The sequence below is a fragment of the Rutidosis leptorrhynchoides genome, chromosome 3 (genome assembly GCF_046630445.1).
Source record: "Rutidosis leptorrhynchoides isolate AG116_Rl617_1_P2 chromosome 3, CSIRO_AGI_Rlap_v1, whole genome shotgun sequence".
Taxonomy (NCBI): Eukaryota; Viridiplantae; Streptophyta; class Magnoliopsida; order Asterales; family Asteraceae; genus Rutidosis; species Rutidosis leptorrhynchoides.
This window is the reverse complement of record NC_092335.1, coordinates 413,189,241-413,198,472: the sequence shown is the minus strand read 5'-3', so window position 1 is coordinate 413,198,472 and position 9,232 is coordinate 413,189,241.

The following is a 9,232-nucleotide window of genomic DNA, read 5'->3' as shown; positions in this document are numbered from 1 at the left end:
CAGGGACTATTCTTAAGTCAGTCTAAATATGCTAGCGAAATAATTGATCGTGCAGCTATGTCTTCATGTAAACCATCACACACACCTGTTGAATCCAAGTCGAAACTTAGTTCTTCAGCCGGTGCTCCATATCATGATCCTACTTTTTATAGAAGTCTCGCAGGCGCACTTCAATATCTTACTTTTACTAGGCCACATATTTCATACGCGGTAAAATAAATTTGTCTCCATATGCGTGATCCACACGAGGCTCACATGGCTGCTCTTAAACGAATATTGCATTATATACAAGGTACGATACATTTTGGTCTTCATTTATCCAAATGCAATACGCAACACCTGGTTTCATATACCGATGCTGATTGGGCCGGTTGTCCCGATATCAGGCGATCTACGTCAGGTTATTGTGTTTATTTTGGGAATAACCTTATATCATGGTCTTCTAAAGGGCAACCCACTCTCTCGCGATCTAGTGCCGAAGCAGAATATCGCGGAGTGGCTAACGTTGTCTCCGAGTCTTGCTGGATACGTAACCTTTTGCTAGAGCTACATCGCCCTATTGACAAAGCGACCTTGGTATATTGTGATAATGTAAGCGCAATTTTTCTGTCAAGTAATCCAGTTCAACATCAACGTACAAAACACATAGAATTAGATATACATTTTGTACATGAAAAAGTGGCTCGTGGACAAGTTAGGGTTCTACATGTTCCATCTCGTTATCAAATAGCTGATATCTTTAACAAAGGGCTACCTCGTTTATTATTTGAAGATTTTTGGGCCAGTCTCAATGTTCGCGATCCTCCCTTTTCAACTGCGGGGGTGTATTAGCCAATGATTCTAAAAATATATTATTATTAGTATAGATCATGTATATCTCCTTATAGATAGAAAGTGTATCAAAGTGTATCTTCTAAATATTTGTAAAGTTTGTATGAGCTAGGACTCCTCATGTATAAATAGAGCCGATTGGCATATGAATGAGATCATCAAATATTACATTCTTATATCTTGTCTTAGCCCCCTACATACAACGAATTCTTTTGCAGGGCTCCCGTTAATTAAAATAGACGTTCGAGAAGAATTTAGCACCATTTGTACCCATGATCTCTAACACATGCCAAAACCCAATAAATGTAACATGTAATCAAGGAAATCCCAACGAACCTAATCATAATCCTTCTCGAAATCGATCTTGAACAACATAAGTTTTTCTTTATTTTTCTTTGCCCATGCTATAATTTCATTAAGCATAAGAGGTCCGTCTAAAACTTGCCGAACGTAGATTGTTCACAAGAGATAACTTTTCCGATTACTTTTGACATCCTATTCGCTAGGATTTTTGTTATCACCTTATAAACAACACCAATAATAGAAATAGGACGGTACTCCTTTATATACACAGGATTTAATACCTTTGGGATCAAGGTGATATACGCGGACCGACACCCTTAGGCATCACTTTGCTCGTAAACACCTTTATGATAGTATTCGATAACTCATCTTTAAGAACATCCCAAAATTTATTGATAAAGGCGAATGAAAATACATCGGGACCGGGAGCTTTGTTGCTACCACAATCCCACAGCCCCACCCGTATTTCTTCTAATGTTATGTTTTCCTTTAGTATCGATTGATCAGCATCGTCCAGAATACGATCTGGAATTAACATGGGCTCAATAAACCCCGACGTGGGACCTGCAAATTTCTGTTTATAATAGTCAAAAAATACGCTTTTGATAGCATTAGGTTTCGTTATCCAATCTCCATTAATCGATAATCCTTTCACCATTTGATTGTTTCTTCTTTGCTTAAGTAAACAATGAAAAAAGTGAGAGTTCTCGTCCCCCTCGACATCCTATTTTACGTGAACTTTTTGAATAATTTCTGCATCTTCCACACTTTGAAATTGCTCAATTTTGTTTAATAAATATGCACGTTCTACAAGCTCTGCATTAATAGGCCCATTATTTTCAATGTTGGTTTCTATTTCATTTACTCGACCCATTAAGGCTTCTTTTTTGTGTGCATCTGATGTCCTTTTTTCTTTGGCCCAACACTTAATTTTCCCTTTAATGCTATTCATCTTATCATGATAAGTGAGAATTGTATTTTATAACTTCCCTAATCGCATTAAGAACAGTAATAATGTCCCACTCTATGGTGAACAAAAATCGATAACAAAGAACACGAAAATACACAAATGTGGCTTTTTATTTCACAATAACAATAATATCCAAAAAATAGATCAGTCACCAACTTAAAGAACTCAAACAAAATAAACATAATAAGGTAACTGAATAGTCGAGTAAAACCAAAGGTCTTCTTTGCCTCTTTTCCATGTCACGGCCCAAATCGCCCATTGCCCAATTAGTCTTCAATCATCTCATGCCATCCTAAGAAATCATGCAGGCCCACTTGAACATTCTTGGACCTACGTTGGTAAACTTGGCCCCACTTGCTATTCTTAGGCAATCTTGCATCATCCTCCCCACCTTGGGAAAGACTCAACCTTGAGTCTAAATCATCTTCACTATCACCAACATACGGATACAAATCATCAACGTTAAATGTAGCCGACACATTATAATTACTAGGAAGTTCACTCTTGCATGCGTTATCATTAATACGTTCCAACACCCGAAGCGGACCATCGGTTCAAGGCTTTAATTTACCGAAGCGACCAGCAGGAAATCGCTCTTTTTGAAGGTAGACCCACACGAGATCACCCACATGGCTACATTATATACCACCCGTTTACGATGTTTATCAACATGCGCCTTGTACACATTATTTTGCTTAGTGATGCGATTGTGAACCTGTTTATGCAACTCTTGAATGTGTTTATAAAGTTGAAGGCCCTCAACATTGGCCGGATCAATTGTAGTCCGAGGGTGCAAGTCTAGCGGAGTAGTTGAATTTAGCCAAAATCAATTTCAAATGGAGTTTTACCTGGCGTGCGATTAACAGATCGGTTATATGCAAATTCAGCTTGAGGTAACATTAAATCCCACTGTTTAGGATGATCTCCCACGAGACTCCTCAATAAATTCCCCAAACTTCGATTCAAAACCTCTATTTTCCCATCTGTTTGCGGATGTTGAGTGCTACTAAACGAAAACTTAGATCCCACACGAGTCCATAACGTGTTCCAAAAATGACTAATAAATTTAGCGTCATGATCAGAAGTTAACGATTTTGGAATCTCATGCAAGCGAACTATTTCAGCGAAGAATAAGCGAGCAACTTGGCTTGCATCATACGTTTTTGCACTTGGTATAAAATAAGCCATTTTCTAAAATCGATCCACAACAACCATGACCCAATCCTTTTGTCTTTGCGTAAGTGGCAAGCTGATATGACCGAAATGGACGGTTTTATTTATGCAGTGTCGTTAGGCCGCAAGGCGTCAGAATCAACTATCTGGGGGTGAGAGCAATAGTTTTAAATTTATATTTAGCGGGGCCTAAATCGTACTACTCCTTATTATGGTGAGTAAGTGAAGTATGACCTAGGGTCGAATTTTTAAGATATCAGTAGAATCGAACCTATAACTAAAGCTTAAGATAATCCTAAAGTGAAGGAGTAGTGGTTTATTACCTAATTTTAGGTTTTCTAGTTTATATGATAAAATAAAGTAAATGTGATAAAATTTGTAAATCAGATAAGGTTAAAACAAGTGCATACTATGGTTTCGTCAGTTACTTTGCCGAGATTATGGAATGCTGACTCATGAATAGGTAGTGACCTTGTATTCACTACACTTATCCTAATGCCCCTGTCATAAGACATGTCACTGGGTAATGCGTTAGGCTTGAAGATTCTGAATAGAAAGCAACGTCCCTTACCGACGCATGTGTATTCTGACTACAGGCATACACGTTCACACGGCTCATCCAATTGAGCGACTCGGTTGGGTGACGTATTAACATTCCACAAAGGTCTAAACTTTCTTAATCACAATGAAATACAAGGTATGCCATATTCGAGAGACGTGATGTGTTTTGATGCTTTCGTTGATGATTGGGTTTAAAAATATAGTTAGGCTCTTAAAAAGAGTTCAACCATAAAGAACACCATGGCCAAGCCAGTTCGACTTCCATGAACAAGTTCGGTTATCCTAACTGTCCAATCCTTTATGTGTTTAAACAAACAGTTCCTTAATTAACTAAGAATCCCTCAAACGGGGTGCAATGTTTGAGATCGCATTATGGTGAAGTGTACTAATTAGAACTGACCGGGTTCCATGGCCTTACTTAGCAGAGGTACAACTTATAACAACCGTTGTGCTTCAGAATGCACGTACGAAGTTTATATGCTTGGTGACTACACTAGCATGGTCTAGGACCAACAATGTTTAGATATTTCACTATAAAAGATTCCTCAGTCGGAATCCAAGGCTCGGTGGACTTACTACAACCGGTGTGCCTCAGTCAAGCTTACATTGTATCCGATAGACTTCTCTTACCTAGGGGTGACACAGATAGTGTACTCTGAATCGGGGTTCGCGACTTCCCAATAACAGAGCCGATAACTACGTTCTATTAGTTGAAAAATAAATTGAGTTTAAAGCATAATCGGAAAGCATTTCAACAGCATACACAAACCATAATATTATTTCGGCATTATAACTGACTACATCATAGCATACACTAAGATAACTACTCGCTAATGTTGGTAACAATATCACAAATCATAATGATAGAAGACATTATATAAAGACAAAGGATAGAAGTACCAATAGATTAAACGAGTTCCAAATATAAAAGTGACAACTACAAACTCCAGACCAATCCTAATACAATCTTCGGCGTTCTTCTCCGGGTACTAGGTTTCTCGCACAGAGTCGAAGACCTTAAAAGTATGACTAGTATTGTAGAAAGAGAAAGAGAGAGAGAGAGAAGTGAATTGAAGTGTGTGTAAAAATGGATGACAAATGCCCTTTAAATAGAAAATGGTTTTGCTGTCATACGGCTGGCAGGCCGTATGGCTAGCCGGATGGCAAGCCGTATGGCTTGCCCGTATGGCTTGCAACCCGTTTGTTGTGCCCGGATGCATGGCAGGCCGTTTCCCATGTGACAAGTTGTATGGCAAGCCGGATGGAAGCCCTGGTTTGCTGTTTTTGCTGGATCGTAACTTGGTTTTCGGGGTCGTAACTTGTCTTTCACCGTTTTCGCTCTAGAATCTTCAATTTAGCTCCGATTCTCTTGATTCTTTTTGCACCAGCTTCATAATTACTTGATCTTCATTTTTAACAGACAAAGCGAGTATTTTGGCTATAAATCTTGGAACTTTATTGTTTTTAGGCCTCAATACCGTGGTGAAAATGTGACTTTTTATCTCTTAGTTTCTTCGGTAGAGAGTTCCTGAGCAATGCCTAGCATTCTTCACTCAGTGGAATTTTATTGGAATCTGGTATCCTTTCCTTTGTAGAGAGAAGCCTTTGGATGTATCTTTTCTGGTTGGGAACTTTGGACATGGTATCCAGGAATCTTCCGTCAAGTTTGTAGGTATCAAGCTTGGATGGTTCTTCCAGTAGCCTTCCAGGATAAGGAGTTTGAGTGGGCAGCTTCTGAGTATACGTCAATTTGTTTTGAGCCTAGCTAACCTTCTCCGTGGTTCTTCCTTTGGGATTATGGAATCCATTTGCTTAGCTTCCTCTATATGGGGATTTTGTATAGTGTTACTAGGTAATCTTCCTTGTGGTCGGGTTTCAAGGCATTGTGATAACTGTCTGATCTGCGTTTTTAGACTTTTGAGCAGAGCCAATTGGTTTCGTATGAGTATCTCAATCTGGTCTTGTCTAGACACAATTCTCTAATTTAGCTGTCGTTGTCCTTGAATGAACTGAGTCAACTTATCATCAATCCCGAGATCAGGGTTGGTTACTTTTGTAATTTGGGTGGTTGGAGAATTTTCCTCAGCTGGTGGTCCAGTGAGTGGAAGTGGTTGATCGTAGGTCAATTAAGATTGTTGGGGTGGGTAAGGTGGGTAACGATACCGAAAAGACTGATTGTTTCTTTGAAATTGGTTAACCCAAGGTTGTTGATTGAATCCGGGATTTGATTGACGAGCTGGGTATTGAACGTAACAAACTGAACCATCAGGATTCTTGTACTTAACTTGATATTCTTCAGTGGGTTGCGGGTTGGTACAGGTAACACAGGCCTGAGCCTGGTTAACTTACTGCAGCTGCTTCTTCAATTCTCTGAGTTGTTTGGCCAGAGACTCCATTTTATATGTGAGGGATTTGATGGCTTTCGTTTAATTATTAAGTGCGGAGAGTGGAGCAGATGATGAAGTTGTTTCACCACTGTTCCAATCATGATGATGCATTGTCATGTTCTCGAGCAACTCCCATGCTTTGTTTGCGGTTTGGTTCATCGAATTTCCTTGAGCTACTGCGTCGATCGTTGTCCTATGATTTACCATAAGACCATTTGATAATGCTAAAAACGAACATATATTTCATAGCATTATCCCTCAAGAAAGACAAGCTTTTAGTTGCAATTGTTCTATTTACAAATGATATTCGTTTAAATAATAAAAGGTGAAGACAAAAGACAGATTCGACGAATTGAAGACGCAAACGGCCAAAAAGCTAAAAAGTACAAAGTACAATCAAAGTGGTTCAAATTATTGATGAGAAACGTCTCAAAATTACAAGAGTACAAGACGCAAAACGCAAAATACAAGATATTAAACTGTACGCAAGGACGTTTGAAAATCCGGAACCGGGACCAGAGTCAACTCTCAACGCTCGATGCAACGGACTAAAAATTACAAGTTAACTATGCACACAAATATAATATAATATTTAAATAATTCTATAAATTATTTATATATTATATATAATTTATTAAAAGTGTCAGCAAGCTAGGAGCCAAACTCACCTGAGCTGGAAAAAGAGGCCATGCGATCGCATGGCCTGGAGGTGAAAAACCCATGCGATCGCATGGTGAATAGTACCAGGCCACATCCTATAAAAAGCAACGAATTCGGTCGAATGTGAATATATTTTCCATCTATCTCTCACTCAACGTATATATATATATATATATATATATATATATATATATATATATATATATATATGTATATATATATATATATATATGTATATATATATATATATATGTATATATATATATATATGTATATATATATATATATATGTATATATATATATATGTATATATATATATATATTGTATTTTAATTTTAATTTTAATTTTAAATTTAAATTTAAATTCTAATAATAAGGGTATGTTAGCGAATGTTGTAAGGGTGTAAGTCAAAATTCTGTCCGTGTAACGCTACGCTATTTTTAATCATTGTAAGTTATGTTCAACCTTTTTAAAATTAATGTCTCGTAGCTAAGTTATTATTATGCTTATTTAATACCGAAGTAATCGTGATGTTGGGCTAAAAATATTAAAACGGGGTAATTAGGATTTGGACCATAATTGGGGTTTGGATAAAAGAACGACACTTGTGAAAATTAGACTATGAGCTATTAATGGGCTTTATATTAACTAAACGATACCTCGTTAATTTAATATATAGACTTATAATTTGACGTATTTATATATAACCACATACGCTTGACTACGAAATAAACTAAAATCAACACGTCGAACATCATGATTACGGAAGTTTAAATAAGCATAATTATATATTTCATATTTAATTGCACTTTTAATTATCGCACTTTTATTTATTGTCATTTTATTTAATTGCACTTTTAATTATCATTCTCTTTAATTATCGCAATTTTATTTTATCGCACTTTTATTTATCGCAATTTCATTATCATTATTTACTTTACGCTTAAAATTAAGTTATATTTATTTTTAATATTTTACATTAGGTTTTAACTACGACTAAAGTTTTAAAATCGACAAACCGGTCATTAAACGGTAAAAACCCCCTTTTATAATAATAATACTACTTATATATATTTTTGTATTTTTACAATTATAAGTTAATAATATAGCGTTAAACTTGGCTAAAGATCCCTGTGGAATGAACCGGACTTACTAAAAACTACACTACTGTACGATTAGGTACACTGCCTATAAGTGTTGTAGCAAGGTTTAGGTATATCCATTCTATAAATAAATAAATATCTTGTAGCAAAAATATAACTATTTTGTACACCACCTCGCACGCATCAAGTATTTTTGGCGCCGCTGCCGGGGACTTGCTTAAACGCCGGAAGCGCAACGCTATATAAAAAAAAGATTTTTTTATTAAGTTCTTTGTATAAAAAAATATACGTTTTAAATATTAAAAATACAAAAATATAAAAAGCAAAATATAAAATATATATATATATATATATATATATATATATATATATATATATATATTTAAGAGTTGTTCAAAAATATATAAAATTATAAAATGTTTCTATTTCTATTTTTAGTTTGTAAAAATATAAGTTTTATTTAATTTATATAAATACTTTTTATAAATTTTAAAACAGAAAAAAAATATAAAATTACTCGGCCTGGTACTGTAGCAGCCCAACACCTGGCCCGAAACCCTAGCCCATGCGATCACATGAACCCGAAGGCAAAATTCCATGCGACCGCATGAGGCATCCTGACACGCAACATCTGTACATCGTACAACATTAATTACGGTTATTATTAATAATTATTATTATTAAACCCTAATTAGGGTTATATTTAATATTATTTAGTTTAGTTTTATTATTTATTTTGTATTATTAAGTTTAATTAGTTTTATAAATTATAAAATTAATACTTTTATAAAATAAATAATATGAAAATAATATTTTTATAAAAATTGTACTTTTTACAACTTTAAATTTATTTTTATATTTTGTATCTTTTTATTTGTTTTAGCGTAATATTTGTATTTTTCGTTCGTATTTAGTTTTAAGTCATAGTTTTTGCCATAGTTATTTTTATTTCTAGATTTTTAGGCTTTGCCGTAAAATCCCTTAAGTGCTTTTTCTTTAAACTAAGATTTAGGTGCTTTAGAATTTTGCGACGCCGTTTTAAGATTTTAGTACTTTTTAAGTTATTGCCGTTTTGGATTTAGTATTTTTTGTAAGCTTTAATATTTTTAGACGCAACTTTTAATTCTTAGTATTTAGACTTTTAAGTTTCGACGCGCTACGTTCTTTTTATTATTTTTCGACCTTTTATTTTTCGACGTTTTCCGACGCGCTCTTTTTCTTTCTTATTTCTCGCCGCTCTAG